This window comes from Spermophilus citellus (genome assembly GCF_964194105.1).
Source record: "Spermophilus citellus genome assembly, chromosome: 10".
Lineage (NCBI taxonomy): Eukaryota > Metazoa > Chordata > Mammalia > Rodentia > Sciuridae > Spermophilus > Spermophilus citellus.
In genome coordinates, this window is record NC_138197.1 from 82282115 (window position 1) to 82304602 (window position 22488).

At 37.1% G+C, this 22488-nt stretch overlaps 1 protein-coding gene across 4 annotated transcripts in view; it reads right to left on the minus strand.

Annotated features, from left to right (window-relative positions):
• The window catches only part of TAFA2 (TAFA chemokine like family member 2), a 368454-nt gene that overhangs the window by 192556 nt on the left and 153410 nt on the right, over positions 1-22488 (minus strand). Inside the window, exon 2 of one of the 4 annotated variants that reach the window (XM_081311271.1) lies at positions 13919-13993. The exons of the other annotated variants lie outside the window; for them this stretch is intronic. The gene's annotated coding sequence lies outside the window, so the exon portion shown is untranslated. The remainder of the gene's footprint in view (positions 1-13918; positions 13994-22488) is intronic. 4 annotated transcript variants of the gene reach the window in all.

Sequence of the window (22488 nt, forward strand, 5' to 3'; positions counted from 1 at the left end):
AGCATGGTCCTGGGCAACAGCAAGACCAGTTGGATCCCCATAATTTAGGTCAGAAAGAGGGTCTTATTTATGGGTTAGGACAAAAGTTACTTCATCCTAGATGGAATGTACCTGGTTTATCTTAAACTTCCATCAAAGAGTCAGGCCTACCCTGCAGCCAGAGTCTGGTTGTAAAGCTCCACGTTATTCTCAGATAGTTTTGTCAATTTATAGTTTATTGGGAAACTTTGCAGGAGAACCAGTGAGGGTTACTCTGGAATAATCATGGCAATAACAATTCAAGATAGCTGCAGTCAGGTCAAACCAAATACATGCACTCATCAAGACAACTAGAGAGGGGCTGGGGATGTGGCTCAAGCAGTAGCGCGCTCGCCTGGCATGCGTGCGGCCCGGGTTCGATCCTCAGCACCACATACCAACAAAGATGTTGTGTCCGCCAAGAACTAAAAAAAAATATTAAAAATTCTCTCTCTCTCTCTCTCCTCTCTCTCTCTCTCTCCTCTCTCTCTCTCTCTCTCTCTCTCTCTCTTTAAAAAAAAAAAAAGACAACTAGAGAGGAGCTAGCCCCCAGGTTATGGCATAATTCTTACCAATCTCTTGCTGTAGATTGCAATTTACTAAAACAAGAAAGGATACACATGGGAAAAGGTGTGAAGGAGGCAGGAATTGCTTTGGGTCTTGAAACTAGGTAAAGGTCAAAATTCCATGCAGCAGAGCGAAAAAGCAGCCGGTCCTACAGTAATTAATTAGCATCCCCTTTGCCATTACTGCTGATAAACTCACCCTGTGCAACTCTGAACCATCTGTGTTTCTTCAAAGCCCTAATACTGCCAATGATTTGGGCAATTCTATTTTAGGAGGCATTTGTTTCAAAGATCAGATGTTTGACTGTTTCTTTGTCTTTAGGATTTGCAAAAATAAGACAAGTAATTTGACTACTTGTTCCCTGAAGTGGCTGAAGAGTTACATCATGTACAGATGTTCACAAAGGTTGTGTTTATTGGTATTTTATCCTCACAATTTTCAGAAGAAAATAGCCATATTCACTTTACCTTATACTTTCTGGGCCAATTATTTATGATTGGATTGCAGAGCTTTTTTGGGTTTAGATTTTGCATTTTACAAAAAAAAAAGCAATTTACCATAATTAGCAGTCTTATAATTTCTCAGCAGTAGGAAGATCGTCCCCTGATTCTTTACTCTGTATTCCCACCTTCCCTTCACCCATTCAGATTCAGACTCTGGGCAACTTTTCAAGCACATAGGAATTAAGATTGGCCCAGTTCTCTGAAAATTCCAATCAAAAACTCTACTGTTTTTCTTGCATTCATTATTCTCAAGTCAAGCATGTTCCATGGTCTACCAATCTAGGTTGTGTTTAACTCTTTGCATGGCTGAGTTAAATCATGACATTTTGCATGCACAATATTTTAAATTAGCTTTTCCTTGATTGCCAAATAAAAGCCCATAAGGAATTCATTGTCAGACTGAGACAGGTACTTAGCTATCCCCAAAGTTTTAGAAAGCCCACACTTCTCATAAATTCAGTGAGCAGGGTTATTTGTCCTAATTTGTCATCTGAGGCAGAGCAAGAACAAAACCAGGGTCAATAGAAACAGAAAGCAAGCACCAGGTCTAGACAGAGAGTCACAAATAGAACTGGGGGTGACACCAGGATTGGCAAGGACTTGAGAAGGTGAAACACCAAGAACAGCAGCCAGAAACAGCAAGGCTCAAATGAAATAAGTGAGCACTCAAAATACAAATGACCCAGGACACAGAAAATGAGGTAGAAAACCTCAAAGAACCACCAGACAAAACAAAAGTTGACACTGTGCCTTTGCCAATAGTTCGCATTCCATCCTTATTGAGGAGGAACATAAGTCTTTTTCTCTTCAGTGGAAATCTAATAATACCAGTAGTTACAAATGATCAAGTATCTGTGTGCTAAGCCCTTATTTCACATTCTTTATCTCATTTAAAACTCAAAACAACTCTATAGGGCATTAATTAATTTCCCCTTATACACTTGTGAAATCCAAGGTTCAGAAAACTAACTTCCTTAAAGTCATCCATCTAACAAGATTCAGAGTACAGATGCAAAGTTTTCATTCTCTACAACATGTTATTTATGTTGAAGTTTATGCACAGCATGATATATGCAGTTTTCGTCCTAGAACTATGCTCTGCAATATGGGTGTCACTTGCCACATGTGACTACCGACCACTTGAACTGTGAATAGTGCCACATACTGAGATGATAATATTTTGTGCATGTTTAAATAAATCACATTTTAAAAATTAATTTCATTTTTTTGCATTTTTAATGTGATTGCTAGAAAATACATATGCATTATGTATACATGTATATGCTCAGTTATATTTCCATTGAGCGGCAGCTTTATTCTAGAATATAACCTCCTCAATGTTTACTGACAAGTCCTTTTGCTTTTGTTTGTTGTTTGTTTGTTTTTGCTACTGGGATTGAACCCAGGGCTGCTTTACCACTGAGCTGCATTCCAAGCCCTTTTAATTTTTATTTTGATACAGTCTTTCTAACTTGTCAAGGCTGGCCTTGAACTTGCAATCCTCCTGCCTGAACTTTCCAGTCACCAGGGCCACAGGCATGAGCTACCATGCCCTGCCTGAAAAGTCCTTTTAAAGACATAACACAGAACCTCTACAGAGTTTGACAATGGAAAAGCAAGAGAGTAAGAAATAAAAACAATCAAACTCCTCACACTGCGCTGACTTCCCTTCCTCACTGACATCAGTATTCTTACTAGTGCCACCATCATGCTGGCAACCATGTGCAGAAACAAAAGCCTCTGATTCTTTCCTTTCATGCATCTCTTTAAAATTTAACCCCTTCACGAAGAGTTTTTGAACAATTGTGACAAAAGAGAGGTAAATCAAAGAAAAAGCAAGGAACATTAAAGTGGTCCTAATTATAAATCTGAGGTTTCAATTCTGACCTTAGTTAACTAGTGTAAGAGCTGGTAAAACCTCATCCTATCTCAGAAAGGAGACCAACCCCTAGGTCTGGGTCACCAGAGCCAAAAGCTTCTAGAATACGCTGAATATAAAAATGAGAGAGGGTCTAGTGAGGCACAATAAGAAGGTCAATCAATGTGATAAATAGGTGATACATGTCTATCTAAAGACATCAATTTGAAATTTTTCAAAACTCTGTACTACATGCCAAGGAGGTTACTATGAACAATCTTCTCTCCCAGATTTGAGGGTATACGCTTTATTTCTCTGAAATGAAAGCCAAGTTAAGAATGAACCAGAAAGGGGCTGGGGTTGTGGCTCAGAGATAGAACACTCACCCAGCATGCGTGAGGCACTGGGTTAGATCCTCAGCACCACATAAATATAAAATAAAGATATTGTGTTCACCTATAACTAAAAAATAAATATATAGGAAAAAAAAGAATGAAGCAGAAAAAAAAATAAGTCTGTCAGGGAAGGTATTAAGAAAGAAAACTGAACATAGTTTACCATACGCCACGTTCTTCCCTACAGGGAACACTGCAGAATCATTTGACATTTATTACAGGAAGTCTCTAATTTTTCAAAATATTTTATGGAAATGTGTTGATTATTATGCACAATAACCCCTGGGGTAATTCTAATTCAACAGCTTTTGTTAATGCACAAGAAAACCAAGACAGATTTTGGAGAAGACATTCACTCCAAGCTGATTAAGATGGTACTTTGAGGGCCTCAGTAGTAGGTATTTTGGCCTCCATCTGGGTCTGGGTCATATCCCTCTCTACTTTATAAGAAGAAGCCAGGAGGAGATTTGATCCCCACATCTATTTTAAGTGATTAGAATAATGTCATGGAAGAATCCGAGCTGTCTTTACTATAGGCACAAAGAATAATGAGATCTGGGCATACCAGGAAACCAACCCTCATCACTACTTTATCTCCCCACACCTGACCCTGAGGCCATAAAGACAAAGATCTATGGATAGAATTTCAGAGAATATAAGAAAACAGTTTTAAAAATTCATTTAGTTGGATGCAATGGTGCATACCTGTAATCCCAGTGAACTGGGAAGCTGAAGTAGGAGAATTACAAGTTCAAGGCCAGCCTCAGCAACTTAGTGAGACCCTATCTCAAAATTTTTTTAAAAACTAAAAAGATCTTAGGATATAATTTAGTGATAGAGTGCCCCTGAGTTCACCAGTATCTATATTTTTTTATATTTTATGTCTGTATATACATATGAATATGTGTAGATTTATAAAGGAAGGTAAACTTTACTTACTTCACAATTTTTCCAAGGACCAACTTTATACCAGGATCTAGTAATGAATTTCCATCTAAGTCCGAAATCTTGCCTCATATGAGAAGTAAAGAGGAGGTCCAGAATGTGGGTTTCCTAGTTATCACACTGTTCCCTGTGGCTTGCTCAGAGGTCCAATATGTTTTGGCAATTGCATGAAGGGTCCATGAGATTAGAAAAGCATTCTGTGAAAAGCGTGGTTATTTGAATATTCTAAACCCCAGAAAAATTATTAGTGTCATTTCAAAGATTCTCTTTGTTTGTCAATAAGCAGAAAATATTAAACATGGGAAAATTCCCTTCAAAAGATATTTTCAAAATAATATTCTCATTGATAGATTATAGAACCTGACATTATATCCTCAAAATTTTATTCTAAAATTATCAGATATCACTCATATTCATTCATTCAACATTCATTTCAGTATTGTTGGGTACCAGGAAAAGGATCTAGAATTGAAGAAAAACTAGACAAGATTTTCATCCTATAAATAGCTTGTCTTCTAGTTAGAAGAATAGGCTATTGGGGGCGGGGGGAGAAACCTTCTTTTATATGTGTAGTAAAAGAAAACTATGTGTCATAGGCTAGATGTGATTTGCAATTTATTGTACAATTACATTCCCTACATTAATATAGTTTTGAGGTTTACAATGAACCATATACCCATGTAATTTAAACATCCATTCATCTCTCTCTATAAGATCTCCACAAAGTGGTTGTCCCACCTATTATAGAAATCACCTAATCTATTGGAAGTCTTTTTCCCAGCACATCCTATCCTGGTTTTAAGCTATGTACATTGGTAGAGTTTCTCTAGAGAAAACTAACTGATAGCATAGACATAAAAGGAGAGATTTGTTGTGCTTCCGGGTCCTTTCAATTATGGAAGCCAAGGGCTCCCATGATATGCCATCTGCAAACTAGAGAACCAGGATAGCCAATGATGTAATTCAATCTCAGTATAAAAGTCTAAGAACTAGGAGGCCCAATGGTGCAGTTCTCAGTCCAAGGCCAAAGACCTGAGAACTAGCAGCAGATGGAGAAGAGAGGGTACACTGGTGTAAATCCCAAAGTGCAAAGACCCAAGAACCTGCAGCTTTAATGTCCAAGGACAGGAAGAGGTGGATGTCCCACTTCAAGAAGAGAATAAATTCATTCATCTCAACCTTTTCATTCCATCGGGGCCTTAGATAGATTGGATCTATATTGGTGATGGTAGATCTTAATTTAGTCTACTAATTCAAATGCTAACATCTGAAAATACCCTCACAGATATACCAAGATATGATGCCTTATCAGTTATCTGAGCATCTCTTAGCCCAGTCAAGTTGACACATAAAATTAATGATTTACACCATGTAAATCATGTCAAAGTCCCCATCAATAAAAGATAAGACTACATGGCAATGTTCACATCCCCTTAATTGCTCTAGTCAATCCCCAAGACCTTACACTCATCTTTCTATGAAATAACATGAAACCTTTTGTCATTGAGGTCACCGTATCCTGAATAAGTTCCAGTTCATCTACATCCCTCTTGAAATATGTTATCCAAAATCAAACATAATAAAGACAGAGCATTTATAATAATAGTTAAAACATAGGCCTTGATGTTGACTAGATTGGTGTCAGTACCCCAACTCTAAAAGTGCCAACTGTTTGACTATCAGCAAGTTAATTAACCCCTCTTAATCTATGTTTCCTCATCTCTACTTCCACATAATAGGAAAGAGAATGCATGACATTCATCAAAGGTTGACTATGAGAATCAAATCTGATGGCATGTGGTTCAGACTTGACACAGTATTTGACATAGCACAGGTTTAGTAAGTGGTAGTTATTGTTAGAGTATTAAAATGCTTTACTCTGGCAATCTGACTAGTTCAAAGTAAGGCATGAATGTTAAGTCATCTTTGAAGTTGTTAAATTTATTTGAAGACTCTCCAGTTTTCATTTTCTTAACTTAAAAAAAAAAATGTTGTACCAGGGATTGAACCCAAAAGGTCTCAACCACTTAATCACATCCCAGACCTTTTTATTTTTTTTTTTATTTTAAAACAGAGTCTTGCTAAGTTGCTTAGGGCTTTTCTCAGTTGCTGGGGCTGGCTTTGACATTGTGATCCTCCTGCGTCAGCCTCAAGTTGCTGGATTTACAAGCATGCACCATCATATTCAGCTCCATGTTTTACCTTTTGATTGAAATTCTATGCTTTCTCCTTTCTAGTCTTTGATTTCATAGTTTAGTAGCTTACCTACCTCTGGTTTTTGCTTTTCTCTCACTTTTATTGAGGAAAAAAATCTGAGTGATGTTACCTGAGCCATGTAACAGAATAAATCTGGAGTGTGAGTTTAGCATAAATATCTTATTCCCTATTGGCAAAATTAGTGAAAATTCCAAGTAAATCTCATGTGCTTTCTATTTTTGCTTGAAAAATAAGGAAGGATATATTTCAGGCTTTTATGCTTCCTTATCCAAATTATGTACAGATGCTGCATGGAAATGTGTTCTTAATAGCTGCATTAACTATGATAAGTTCACTCACATCATTGTCATTCATGTCTAATTAACCTGAATGCCCAACTGGGAGTAGTAAGAACTTGCACAAGGCAAGGAGAGTAAGTCATGTGGATCTTCCAGTCCCCATCCTTCCATTTGAATATCTAAGGATAGCAGAGGGAAATAAAGGGGAGTGTTCAAGATCAAGAGGGGGTACTGTCGGGAGAACCTGGGAACACTGCCATCACGGCAAGATCATAAGTCACTAGACATGGAAACTTCTTCAAAAGGAAAGCATTTGTGAAGCAGAAAAACAGTACTTTTATATGAAAGCATTAAACAACCCCATATGGATCCAAGTCTAGACTGCACTTTGAAAGGAGTACATAATATTGTTTTTTCATAATTTTCACCTTTTAGGTGTCTGCTTATTTATGTCCACTGATGAGGGGACTTTCTGTCACTCAAGTCATTGCATTCCATTGATTAGAGCTCTTGGTAGGACATCTCTTCCTTCCTTTTATTTGATTGAACTCCCTACCCTCCAAAACTGTCCCCACCCCATAATAATTTCCACTCTCTTGAATGAAGTATCAGGAAGCTCAGCAAGTGGGAAATGAAAGGGAAGGACTTGGTAGGTTGTTGTAGACAACACATTTTTTCCTGTTTCCTTTTAAAGTAGACTGGGCCACTTACTCTTGTATGTAAGAAATCTCTACTAGGACAAGAAAGGCAGGATGAAAATGCTTCCTGTTACCCCCAAGTTACATACAGCTCTATCAAAGTCACACAATTCAATTCCTATATCCACATGGGTCTTAAAACCCATGGTGAAAAAAGTGCCTTAGCCAACAGACAGGCACAGCTTAAACCCATGGAAGATAATTAATAGTTAAATTGTAGAAACAGAAAATGAGACTTTGGTCAGGAGTTTTTGCATATCTTATGAATATATGCAGTTTTAGAAAAGCAGTATTAGTGCAAAAGGTTTCAAGATATATTGGACCTAAGAACCAAGTTTGTTTAAATGCAGACTATTGGACTCCATTCTTGGAAATTCTAATTCAGTGCCTCTAGAGTATGGCACAGGAGTTTGCATATTTAGCAAAGGTAACAGATGATACTGGGGCTCTTTGAAAAATACGAGTTCCATGGTTGAGAGCTCTGGAGTCAGAAAGCCTGGGTTAATATCTGGGCTTTGCCTGCCATGTTTCTGATTTAGGAAAATGAAGATGATGATGATAGTTCAATTTCTTTGGGTTGTTACAAAGATTAAATAAGAAAAGGTGTGGAAAACATGTATCACACTGCTAGAATGGCCCATTAAGTAATCATAGAAATTATTATTTTCATTTTCATTATTACAGTGCACTGATTTCAACTTTCCCCCAAAGAATTACATATATTATCAAGATAACACTGTCTCTTGGCTTCCTTATTTATGATGTTCTGTTTGAAATCCTGAAGATAACTTTGAAAACAGGGCATAGGAACCAGCTAAAAGAATTGTTAAATTTAATATTCACTCCAAAGCTTTTTTATTCCAAATTTCTGTCCCCCAGGCACCATCCCCTATTTCCTTACTGCCATTTCCCTTGCTCAAATCCTCTCTCATGATTTTCCCCCCTAGAAACCCTTTCCAAATGCCTCCCTGAATAGATAGCTATTTTCTACTGTGAAACACTCAGATCAACCATCAAAGAAAACTTTCTGGTCATTTTATTTTGTGCTGTATTTTATATTTCATTGCACATTATATATTTTTATTTTATATTTTACCATCTTATTGTACATTTTATTATATTGTGTCACTGTATTTTATAATTAAAGTGTATAATATTCAATTTTCTTCATTTATCTTATTTGATCACTGAGGTTAAACCTGTAGTAAGAAAAGGAAGAAGAAAATAGGACAATGAATAATAGCTCATTGCTCAACCCAAGGCAGTAGGCTGTTTCAATTGCTTAATTCAGACAAATGTACATTTTTTGCCTAGCTTATCAGTATAATACCCTCCATTTTTCACTTTACTTTCTTAATGTTGACTCAAGCTAAAATTCTGTCTCACTAGTTCATTACCAATATGAAATCACTACATGTGAAATTTTTAAATAATGTAATGATTGCATTGGCAGTTTGGGGAATACTTGCAACATTATGAAGCACTAAAGTTAAAATATTTATAATGTAAATATAATATATAATCAATGTAACCAATCAGCACTGATTTAGATGCTAAATGAGAGAGCAACTGTGAAAGAATATTCATGAGTTTGACTGACAGTTGAATAAATCATAATTAATACACTATTATACACTATTATATGGGATCAGAATATGCCACCCCAAAATATGCCACTGTGACATAGTGCGATTTTTGAGATGGAGGCAAATGAGAATCAACAGATGCAGAAAGAAACCTTCTTAGAGCTTCCTTTTTATACTAAAGCAGTAATTTCTTAGAAATGAGGACTGCCATACATTCTTTCACTGTGGGAAGTTTTAAGGTCCTGAAGAAGGTAGAAAGTTTGACCAACATAGGTCATCAAACAAACCTTCCTATAATAACCCTTATCGTCCATTAGTTTCCAACATATATTTACCTTTCAGTTGTTTCCTGTCCCATGCATGTGCTGTGGATGTTAATAAACTCTAATTAAACTCTGTTTTTCTCTCTTAAGCTAATTTAAGTTAATTTAATTTAATTCACAGGGCCTAGCCAGAGAATCTAGGAAGGTAGACAAAAAAAAAAAAAAATACAGTACTGGGGATGTAGCTCAGAGGTAAATCACTTGTCAGATATAGGAGAGGCCCTAGGTTTTATATCAGCACCAAAATAAATATATAAATAATAAAAATGTCCTACCCTACATAGAATAGTAGAAATAATAATGATTATGATGATAATAATAGTTTAATAACAAATAATCATTAGAGGTTATATTAAGATTCTACGAAGAAAACAAAAAGGAACAATGGAGAATTACCAGAGTATCCCATACTGAAAAGGTACAGACTTAAAGGAGATGTGGGAGAAGTTGAGTGAATATTTGGGAGCAAAAATTCCCCATGGAAGTGCCAGATTCAAAGGCCAAGAGGTAGGAGTGTGACTGGTGGGTTCAGTGTGGCTGGAGCAGAATAGAGGAGGAAAGCAGTAAGAGCCAACAATAGGAAGAAAATGATAAATCATTTATGAGGGGGCTTCTTGCTGGCCATGATAAGGAACTGGTTTTTACTCTTCAGGTAAAGAGAGCCACAGGAGTGTTAGAGCAGAAGAATGACAAGATCCACCTTCGATTTTAAATTAGACACTCTGGCTGTTTGATAGAGATATACTTTGGGGAGGGTCTAGAAAGAAGCCACCTAAGAGACTACAGACTAACCAAGGTCAGCTATGCTGCTAGCAGAGGAGAGAGTGGTAACACTGGAGGTGGTGAGAAGTGATTGGGTACAGGATATGTCTTAAAAAAAAAAAAAAGCAAGAAGACTTAGGATAGATTGAATGTGGATATAAGAATCAGAGGACTCAAGAATGGCCCTAAAGTTTGGGGTCTGAGCAATGGGAGAATAGAATTGCCACCATCTGAGATGAAAGGGCTCTGGATAAAAACAGATTGTTTCCTTGCTTGGTTTGGTATTTGCTTTTTCTTGGGCTGGAGGTTCAAGCACTCCATTTTGATACCATCATATTCGAGCTGCATATTTGTTCTCCAAGTGGAAGTGTGAATTAAGTAATCGAACATATAAATGAAAGAGATTTGAAGACAAATAATTAGCATATTCATATTACTTAAAGTTACACAACTTCATGGCAAGACTATGAGTGAGTGTGGACAGAAAACAGATCAGGAATAAGACTTAAGTCCAGGGCTTCACCAAGATTAAGAGGTCAAGAAAAGAGAAGCAACCAGTAAATAAGACAGAAAAACCCAATTAGGAGAAAAATCAAGAGTGTGTTGTTCTGTAAGTCAAATAAAGATTCTCAAGACGTGTGTTTTCTATCTCCTATGTTGAATGCTGTTAATAGATCAAGTGAGATGAGAACTTGCATTTGCCCTGTAAAAGTCTTTAGTTACCTTGACAAGAGCAACTTTGAAGGAGTAGTGACACAAAGCCAGACTAGGTTTGGTGTAAGAGAGAATGAGAGGAGAGCAAGTTTTGCTGCAAAGGAAGCAAGCTAATGGGGTTGGTGGTCATACTCCATTTGTCCAAAACATAGTGGATAAATAATTCATGTTAATATGTTGACAAAAATAATACAGTAGAGAGATGAAAAACTGTTGATGGAAACAAAAGGAAGGATCCCTGGAATTACATCCTGGGAAGGTGAGAGGAAATGGAATCTAGTGAGCAAGTGGAAGGACTGGAGTTAGAAATGAAGATACTTCTGTGGTGACAGTTGTCAACGCTAACTGGCAGATATATCCCCTGCAGAGTCCTCACAACACCAAGGCCCCAAGTGACAGCTGTGATGGATCCGCCTGGTGCAGGAGCAGAGATGTCCACGGTATTATAAAGCTGTAACTGTAGTATACCTGCTGGACTTTAGTGCCACTGCTCTGTTTGGTATAAGAGAAGATGGAAGGCAGACACTGGAGGTGATAAATGTATGCTGAAAATCTGTGGATGTTCTCTGCTGATCCTTCAGCTTTCTCAATAAAGCAGGAAGTATGGGCCATCAAGCCCTCCCCAGAGGTGAACAAGGGTGAGGAGCAAAGATTGAAGTTTGAGAGAAGAGAAATGGTGAAATATCATGCAGAGTGGAAGAGTGAACAACTTGTGAAAGAAGAATGACAGCAAAGAAGCATCAAGGCCCATTTAAGATGTAGAATTACAAATTTAAAGTGAGAATAGTCAACCTGTCTTTCTCAAGCCCCCATTAGCTGCACAAGTACCGAAACAGAGGAGTCGGATTTAAAGAAGGTTGTTCTCCAAGAAAAGATGAAGAGGCAAAAGAAGCACAAGAGTAAGAGTGCATGCAAGGCAGTAAGTAAAAGGACCAACTAAAGGGTTAGAATTAGGTGAGAAAGGTAAGACAATAAAGAAACTGAGGGACAGTAAGTAAGATGGTAAGACTAATGGATCTTAGAGGCATTGAAGGCTTAATGAAGGATACAGAAAAATGTGAGGATAAAATTAATTAAATTAAAAGATCATATATGGAAGTCAGAGATCAACACAGCTGAAATTGAAATTATGTGCTGCAGTTATTGGTAACACAAAGGCTAGAGCATGACCAGGGGATTAAGTGCATGAGGCAAGAAGACAAGGCAAGACTACTAGAGAAGGGAAGTCCAAGGAACTAAGAAGATACAGGAAGGATTATGCACACATGTATTAACACTGCTTTCCATTAAAACATGAACAGCAATGGACAGTAGAAGGAGGTAAAATCATCAAGAAACATGAAATAAATGACTCAAGGATCAATTGATAGGAACACTGAAACATAGAAGATCATATAGTCTGCTGACTAGGATATTTTAGAGGGGACAAAGGGAGAATGATCTAAAAGTGGCAATAAGAACTAGAATGGGCAATTCAGGATCAAGAGTCAACGTGAAGTCAAGTCAGCAGAAGAAGTCGACCAAGCAACCACAAATCCATCTCCATAAAATTTCCACGTGGAGCAAATAAACAATATATCCACACAACAGAAGCAGATGATAAATGAAAAACAACACAGACCACTTGACACTTTCAGCAGTCTAAACAACCCAAAAGCCCTTTGTAACTTAGGATGGATCTTGATGAGAAGGAGAAGAAAAGAGAAATTGAAAACTAAATCTGGCACACAAAATAGTCTTAATTTCAAAAAGTGTTTGTACAGCCTTAACTTGTAAAGATTAAGTCTCATTTCCTGTTGTAAAAATGTAATCTTGAAAGCTAAACTAAGTTCAGATGAAGAAGCTTACATCTTTATACTCCTGAATGCTACTTAGAAGCTACTTCAAAAATAGCAAAAACATTCACTGAGCACTTAGTACAGTATATGGTACTCTCTGTGCTTCAACATTTTGCATGGATTATCACCTTCCTCTTTACTGTGACCCTTTGAGTAAATACTGTCAGAGACAGTAAACGTTACCTATTCTGCTTTGCAGATAAGCAAGCTGAAATATCATATATACTCAAGGGAAAAGCCAAGATTTGAACTGCTGAAGATAAAGCCTCTGACCCTAATCATCATACTCTACACTGCCTCCACCTGGTAGGGCAATAGTTTAAGACATTACTTTAGAACAATAATTTGGGATATCAGATTCAGGGGCTTTTTCAAACAGATTTATTGCCCCACCAGAATTAAGTTCCTCAAGACCTTGGAACATATTTTCAGATTTTTTTGGTTTCCTCTTAGGATGCTCTGCATGAGGTTGGGAGTAACTAACTCCCATGAATAGCAATGTCTCTATTCCAGTTTGTCAGATACCATGAGATACAATGTTCCACATGGAAGCTGTACTTCTTTTGATAGCCTTGTTGTCAAGTCTTCAGAGGATCCATGGCAGAAGTAATTTGGTGCCAACATCTTTATAAATAGCAGGAGAAGCCTAATGATAGTTGGTTTCATAAAATAAGTGGCTAGATAAGAGATCATTTATTTCTTTTTGCTATGTGTCAAAAGGGCCCAGGAAATTTTGTTGTTCAACAAGCTCTTATTCCTCATGCCACCATCAATTTAATCATTATCATTAATAATTATACTTCTCATAAGGCATTCCATGATTACAGTGTATTTTGTTTTGTTTTGTTTTAATTTTAGTATTACTGGAAACTGTAGTGCATTCTATAGGTTGTCTTCTGGCACTCATAATTAATCCCTGCTAAGAGCACACCAAAACTAATCTTCATGCTGTATGTTTGTATTAGATTGGAAAAATCAGTATCTTAGTTCATCTGATACATGAAAATAATTTTAAATGCAAATATTGTAATACTCTAATTCAAAGCAATGTAATAAAGAGGGAACAATGTCTGATCTTATGCTGTGTGAGCACTCAGCACTGTCCAGCTGCTGTGAAATTGGATACCTTTTAATGCCTTTCTGTAATAATCATACTCTATGAAAGCCATCAATGAGGAAACCACATGCCTACCGTGTAATTTTTGTTGCAGCTTACCTGTGGTCTTTTGTGAAACTCTACACAATGCACAAAGTCTTGGATCTGCTCTGCTTCTCCCAGTAGTTTCAAAAACTGAAAGGAAATAAGCTATTTTAATCTCTAGCTTGGAATGTGCAGTTTAACTCTAGATCCATGTGTCTCTGGTGGTCACTGCCATTTTGTAATGTTACAAGAGATTTTCTTTTAAAATGCACTGTGGGCTTATATAGCAACTTTATCAGATGAATTATCTTCTTGGGGAAATCTTCTGGGACAGAAAAAGCAATATACAGCAGACCAATTTTTGGATCAGGTATGTGCCAGGAAATTTCTATACATAATCAAGATTCTGCATGCGGGGCTCTTGTCTGCCTACAAAAAAATGCAATAGAAGATAATTTGGCTTCACTAATGTTTACATTCCTTACAAATTTCACAGCTAGGCATAAATTTCCTCCTTTGCCTTACACCTTTTGTACCTGAGCTACATCAAATAACATTATAAATCACTTGCTCATTTCAAATCAAATTTTGTACCAGAAAACTAATTTCCTTATCCAGCTAATTTTCTTATACTAAAATAATGTATATTATTGGTATACATAAATAAAAAACACCCAAATGGTATTTTAAAGGGAAAAAACTAGTTTGTAGATTTTTCCTATTTGAGAAAGAGTCTCTGAAGAACCACCACAAATGTTTTCTACTGACTCCAGAAGATTTTTGCCACTGTGGCAACACAAGGTATTGTGTTGTACATTCCTTCCCTACTTGTTATCCTCTTGGAAAAGAAACTTTAAGGTAGTGAAAGTAGGATCCATTTAGTGAAAGCGGTAAAAACGATGCTTCCCAATGCTGTAAAAGAAGTAACTAGAGAAGTGAAAAGTTGATGGTAGATATAGCAAGAAGAGGAATGATACCATCCACACCCCTAACTCTTAAATGCCCCAAGATAGACACCCAAGGCATTTCTTTTCCATCCAATAAGTCTGGTTTTCTACACACAATAGCTCCATGAACCTTCCCAGGGCTTCCTTCCTCCTGGCAGAGTTGATTCTTTAATATGTTTGGAATGTCCATGGGAAATCACTCTATGTGGTAGACTTCAGTGTTTGATACAATCACCAAGTCGAATGTTAGGTATTAGTGGTCTTATGTGGCCAACAGGCTGCTGTCTCCTGGACTAAGGGATGATAAAAGCTAAGATAATTTAAAGGCAACCATGAGAGTCAGTAGAAAATTGAGTTTGTGCAACTGAGGTTATCAAGTTCCCCAGTCTACTTCCACATAGTGAACAGACCTACAGGTCCAAGTAAGGGGGTACTCAGGCTGATGCAACAAAAAAACCTTCACATGCTAACCTGAATCTGTATTATTTCTAGATTTCTCTCTGAACTTTCAGGGCATTAAGGTAAAAACAAAGAATCTGCGATCAGACTTAGTTCAAATCAGCGCTAAATTTCTTTAAAAGTCTCAACAACACATTCTGAACAGCTCTGAGCTGTACTTTCCACCTTTAGGTAAGAGGCAGGTAACACCCACCTCAGCAGCCTGCCCTGCAGATTAATTAAGATAATGTGTACACAACTACTAATACAAGACTTTAACCCAGGGGCTTAAAATATTCCTGTTTAATTAGTCTAAAACTGTTCAAAAAATATAACAGCAACAGCTGTTGTAACCATAGTAGATATGGTAAGAAGAAAGATAAATAGCAACCTTGTTTTCCAGTACTAGAAACTGAACTCAGAGCCTCATGCTTGGTAGGCAAGTGCACTATCACTGAGCTACATCCCCAATCCTATAGCAAACTTTTATTGAATGCTTAATAGACTAGACACTGTGCTAAACACACACACACACACACACACACACACACACACACACACACACACCATTTCCAAATCTCATGAAAATCCTACAACATGGATCCAATTTAACAGAACTGATCCCTGGTAAGTAGTATAACAGAAAGAAGAAAACTGAACCATTAAGGAGATTCCATTCATTGTTTTAAGTAAGGATTCTATCAAACAAATTAACCTGTAATTTGGCTCTGCTCATTTTCACAGTGCTCATTTTCATTATATATCCTAAATGTGAACATTATGGAACATTATAAAACCTAAAAGTAAAAGAGACCTTTGAGGCCCAAGTAAATCCATACAAATCTACCACCTTCAATTCTGTTGTACTTAGCACAAGACTGCCAGAAAGTATGGGAGGGTAGCATCTCTAGTCTGCCCAAAAGGTCTGTTGGGAGCTGGGCTGAGAGTGACCCAGGGTCCCAAAGCATCCATTCACAAAAGCTCAGAATCACAATTAAGGAACAAAACCTATGCTACACCACCTATAATGAAATTAATTAAAGGAAGTAGGGGAAAAGCAGATAAGCATCTCATCAGGAATTAATGTTGAGTCCAAACACCAACTGAAATTACAATCAATGCCTCAGAAAGGAACCAAATTACTATATCATGACAAGATCCTTCCTCTACTTTTTTTTCTGCTAAACTGGACCATGAAATCTGATATAAGATAACCCCTGCAGCCATCACACATATACAGATGAGATGTTCATTTGCTAGGAACATCCTGTGTCAAAGAAGATCAGTTGATCTCAACCTTTCCAGATGTTTCCCTGTGCTATTTGTAGCACCTGATATGGATCTTTTTCTTCCTCTTAGAAACTATATTCAAAACACTGGAGCATAGAGAGAACTACTCCAGAGAGAAATTTCCACACTGTCACTCTCTACACCTGTCACATAGGAAATGGGAAGCTAACTCTGGAAAGGAATAAGGAAAGAGCCTAAACCAGAATACAAGCAAATAAAATAAATTGGTTTTTCAAGATCCTCTATTTCATCAAAGGATTTAAATAACAAATTCCCTACTACATTTAATATATGGTTTTGTTTACAAAGTAGAATTTTTCAGGAAATATATTTAATGGATAAAGTAAAGAACACTTAGATGTCTCATATCAGATAAGATTTATGAGGAAATGGATACACTTGACTGAATTCATACACAATAACTAAGCCTGGCATGAGTATATGAAATAACTAATTATTGACTTACGATATCATCAACTGAATCAGGATGAGAAACAGAACCGCAAAGTGCCATATGCAAAGTGGCTAGATTTTACTTAAATATCCTTATCCTGAGAAAGTGTTATTTCTATGAGAGCATGTTTTATTTTTAGCATGTCTGGTTCTGACAACATTATCCAGAAATAATTATTCAATAGTGAATGCCAAGAAACTCAAGTACAAAAATGATAAGAAATATTTTAAGCTACCTTTCCCAGAAATACAATCTGTTTCTCAATTGATAGAAATTCATCAGAAGCAACTGCTTGTATCATAGTTCCTCAGAAATTCATCAAAAGTCACCATACCAAATTGCCATGTAATCACTGGATCAAGGAAGTAATTCATCCAACTACCAACGCTGATAAACACCTTACCAAATCTTTGATGAGCCGTGCCACACCACTTTCAAAGTCCATCCATTGTATCAGTGACTCTAATTCTTTATTTGAAAAACAAACAAAAAAAAGTCTTACTTTCATTATGGAATTTATACAAGCTCAAAAAGAACCATAGTATTTTAATATTCTTATTAGTGCACTAGAGTTACACATAATAGGGGGGTTCATTTTGACATAATCAGACATCCATGGAATATGATTTGCTCTACTTCAGTCCTCAGTGCTTCCTCTCTCCCTTCCCTCCTTTCTTCTTTTGTTTTCCTTCTCCTCCTCTACCAGTTTTCTATTTTATTTACTGTTTTTAAAATTGGTGCTTTATAGATAAACATAAAGGTGAAATTCACTGTGCTATATTCCATGTATGCACATAGCATAATTTGGCAATTTCATTCCATAGTTCTTTCCTTTTTGGGTCCCTTCTTCCTCCCCCCTCAATCCCCTTCCTCTGCTTAACCAATCTCCCTTCTATTTTCATATGATCTCCTTTTACTTTTTCTTATTTTTCTCCAGCTCCTACATATTAGAGAAAACACCTGACCCTTGAATTTCTGAGCCTCACTCATTTCACTTAGCATGATGATGAAATACAGTTTAAAAAAATAATATAAATTCCTCAGTATCTTCATTACGAAGAAATAGAAAAAAAAGTGGTAGGCATTTCTCCAAAAAGAAATTTGAAACAAATTAAAAGAATTATTTTTACAAATTATCAATTTTTAAACAACACCAAGAGAAACGGGAGCATTTCAAAGGCAGGATCTGGCAGTCCCTCTCTTAACTACTGTATTTCACACCCCACATCTGCAAAGTGGAAAAAGCACAATTCTACCTACTTCATAGAGGTTTTGTAGAGAGCAGATGGCATAATTGAAAATACACATAAAAGTGTGTAGTGTTACCATCAAGGGCATTTTCAAGTCTAAGGAAATAGAGAAATGTATTTGGTGGCTGCCTCTCCTCACGTGACTGTTCTCTTCACCCACTCAAAACAGAGTCAAAATTAAGTTATTGCCTGAAGTAGGTCCTAAAAGAAAAGATAAATACCTGGCACTAATATGTATACTCCTAGGGAAGTTGTCAAATCTCACCAAGGCTTCTTTCTTCACATCTCGGGAGGTAGGGAACAGCTTACTTGCCTCCATATCCCCAGATGTGAAAGTAGTTTTAACAGTGTTGTCTGACCCAGCTTTCTCATTTGTAAAATTGGTTTTGAGGATAATATATTTAAAGCCTGTAGCCTAGCATTTACCATATTAACTTATTCACCAATAATCTATTCTAACTGCTGCTTATATTCTGAGCTTATAGTCTAGTAAAAGAAGACCCTGGATAACAGAATGAATGAGGAAAACTTGAGTGTTGACAGTGTCAGCTTCCTGGCATGTGACCTAGGCAAATGCACAAAGTCTTAAGCTCCGAAGTCTTCATGCTTTGTCTTTTACTATCTTGCTTTTACTCTCTTGCTTTGCCATCTTGAAATCCTTAATACTCTTTGAACAAGGGGGCCTAACATTTTCATTCCTTGGATGAAAAATAAAGTTATAAAGGGACTAGGGATGTGCGGTGGGAGGAGGGTAGAGTGGCCAAGGGCCTTGATATGACAATGTGCATTTTGGCAGTACAAAAAGGTGCCCAGATGAGACAGGCAGCATGGGCTGAAAACTTCCTAGTGGAAGAAGGTTTCATTCTTTGCACAAAAGTGGCTCCAGGTAGCACTCCAAACAAGTGTTCTCTAGAGATGCTAATCACATGGATTAAAACCTCCCTCAGGTATCCTTCGATGAAGTAGCCCCACAGCTTGTCTGCTTGTCCAGCCAAAAAATACAGACTCAGAGTGAGCAACATTTCCTTGTTTACACAGAGGCTCCAGTGAAGAAATGGGCTGAGCCTGCTGGTCAGAGAATGCTTCCTGGAGGGTGGCACTTGAGTAAAAGTCAGAAGAGGTAATCAAGTAAGCAGTATGGGGTGGAGGAAGCAGGAGGTAGGCTGAGGGATATAGGCCTCCTGTATAGGCCTTGACACAGGAGCCTGACTTCTGTTTCTTGAAGAGAACAGAGGTCAATAAAGCCAGAAAAGAGGAAAGCGATCAGGTCAGAAAGACAAGTAGAACTGAGCCCATTATCAGACCTTTAGCTTTCATTCAGACTGGGAAAGCCAGTGGAATTATGCACAAAGTCTCAGGTTACAGATATGGGGTAGAGAATAGACTGAACAGAGCAAGAGTATAAACAGCCCAGTTAAGAATGAGAATGTTAATCTTCTTCTCAAGTTCTTCATCCCTACCCTGTCCTTGGTTACTCCCCTTATATCAAAGCAGTCATTTGGCATTTGTTTTTTAAGGATTGGCTAGCTTCACTTAGCATAATCTGCTCTAATGCCATCCATTTCCCTCCAAATTCTATGATTTTGTCATTTTTTAAAGCAGAGTAATACTCCATTGTGTATAAATGCCACATTTTTTTTATCCATTGAGAAGAAGATTAACATTAAACAGGGATGAGAGGTGGGAGGGAAAGGGAGTGAGAAGGGAAATCGCATGGAAATGGAAGGTGATCCTCAGGGTTATACAAAATTACATATAAGAGGAAAGGAGGGGTAAGAGAAAAATAATACAAGTGGAAGAAATGATTTACAGTAGAGGGGGTAGAGAGAGAAAAGGGGAGGGGAGGGGAGGGGAGGGGAAGGGGATAGTAGAGAATAGGATAGACAGCAGAATACATCAGTCACTAGAATGGCAATATGTAAATCAATTGAAGTGTAACTGATGTGATACAGCAATCGTAATACGGGGTAAAAATGGGAGCTCATAACCCACTTGAATCAAACTGTGAAATATGATATATTAAGAACTATGTAATGTTTTGAACGACCAACAATAATATAAATAAAAAAAGAATGAGAATGGACCAGGCGTGGTGGAGCCTGCCTGAGGCAGCAGTGGGAGACTGAGCCAGAAGGAGCACAAGTTTGAGGCCAGCCTCACCAAGCTAAGGAGGCCCTAAGGAACTTGGCAATACCTGTCTCAAATTTAAAAAAAATAATATTAATAACAAAATGAATGGGTTGGGGATGTGGCTCAGTGGTAAAGCTCCCCTGGGTTCAATTTCCTATATGCAAGAAAGAAAGAAAGGGAAGGGGAGGAGAGGGGAAGAAAGAAGGAAGGAAGGAAGGAAGGGAGGGAGGGAGGGAAGAAAAGAAAAGAAAAGAATGGTGGCTCAGACCGGGACAGTAAGAGAAAAGAAGCAATGAGAAGTGATTAGTTTCAAATGAATTTAAAATATGGCTTATATGAGTGATAAACAATTTTGTTGTAGTAAAACTTAAGTTTAATGTCATTTAATTATAATTAACTTATTTTAAAACATGTGATTCAGCTACTTTAAAATTTTTCATATTTTGAGCAAAATGGGTATATAAATCTCTCTTTTTTTCTTTTTAAGTTTTGGGTTTCTTTTCTGTTCTTTGGGGCAGCACCAGGGATTGAACCCAGGGCCTTACACATGCTAGGCAAGTGCTTTTGCAACTGAACCACATCCCCAGCCCCACTTAGTTTATTTTAGAAGGGTCTCACCAAGTTGCCCAGGCTGGTCTCAAACTGGCCATTCTCCTGCCTCTGCCTACCAAGTATCTTGGGTTACAGGAGTGTATCACTGTACCTGGCAAATGTATTTTTAACTATAATTTTATGATATGTAAATAAAGATTGAGTATTTCAGATAAAAAATTAGAGTATGAACTGGATAGTCTTCAACTGTAAATGCCCATTGAATTTTGAAAAATCAGTACCAGAAAAAATACTTTAAAACATGATTAATAATTTTTACATTGGTCACATGTTAAGGGGATCATACTATTTGGTTACACTTTCTTTCCATTATAAAGTTATAAAATCATACATCAAGCCATCATAAATTAGGGACTTTGTGTGTATTAGATATGTTGGGTAAATAAAATGTGTCATTAAAATTAATTTTGACTGTTTCTTTTTCTTATTTAATGTGGCAACTAGAAATTTGAGATTTCATAGGTTTCTTTTTTAATTTGTTCTAATTATTATACATGACAGTAGAAATGCATTTTTGATGCATCATACATAAATGGAATATGATTTATTCTTCTGGTTGTACATGATGTGGAATTACACCAGTTTGTAGTCACATTTGCATGTAAGGTAACAATGTCTTATTAATTCTACTTTCATTTTTATGAAAATTTTAAATCATGTATAGGCTCATATTTTATCAGATAGTCTGGGTCTCATGGATTAATGGGGAGACAAAATTAGGTTTTACCAAAATTAAGAACTTTGTTATCTGCTTCCTCACAAACTTCTTGACAACAACTGAAAAATAAGGATGTACTGGGGATCTAGTGATGTTACCTCTGGAAATTTGCAGGTATTCTTCACATTCAGTCAGCTTGATAGAAAGCCCTACCCTAGTTCACTGGGACAATTTCCATCCATCCTTTCAAATTTCTACTCCAAAAATATGTACTCTAAGAAAGTCAAGTCTCTGAACACTGAAAGTCAAGGTGCTCTCATCTCCTTGGTAAATAAATGCCTGTTTAAGTGAGAAGCAACATGGACAAAAGGCATGTCACAGATTACAGAAGTATATGGCAGTGTTACCTGCCTTAATCTGCAAAAGCCTAAGTCTGTACAAATAAATTTAAACACGGGAAAGAAAATATAATATTGATGTTTTAGACAATCAAGCAATATTTAACTGTAGCTGCAAATGTAGGGGTTAAAAATAAATGCCTAACATCCTCCATGGTTACTAAAAGCTAAGCTCTATGAATGGTCAAAAGTGGTCACAAGAAATGAGGAGGCCCACTTTTAACATGCACTGATATTGCCTCTGCTTGAGCAACTCAAAGGCAAGAGGATCCCAAACTCCAAAGTATTTGCCACTGACTGCTCAAATTTATCCCAGATGTTATAAATAAAAGGGATCTCAGCAATTATCCACTTCACTGATTTTACAAAGAAAGACACCGAGACCCAGAGAACTTAAGCAACTTGCCCAAGGTCACATAATCAGTATTAACCACAGTCATGTCCAATCTGCCTTCTGCCAAACAGTAG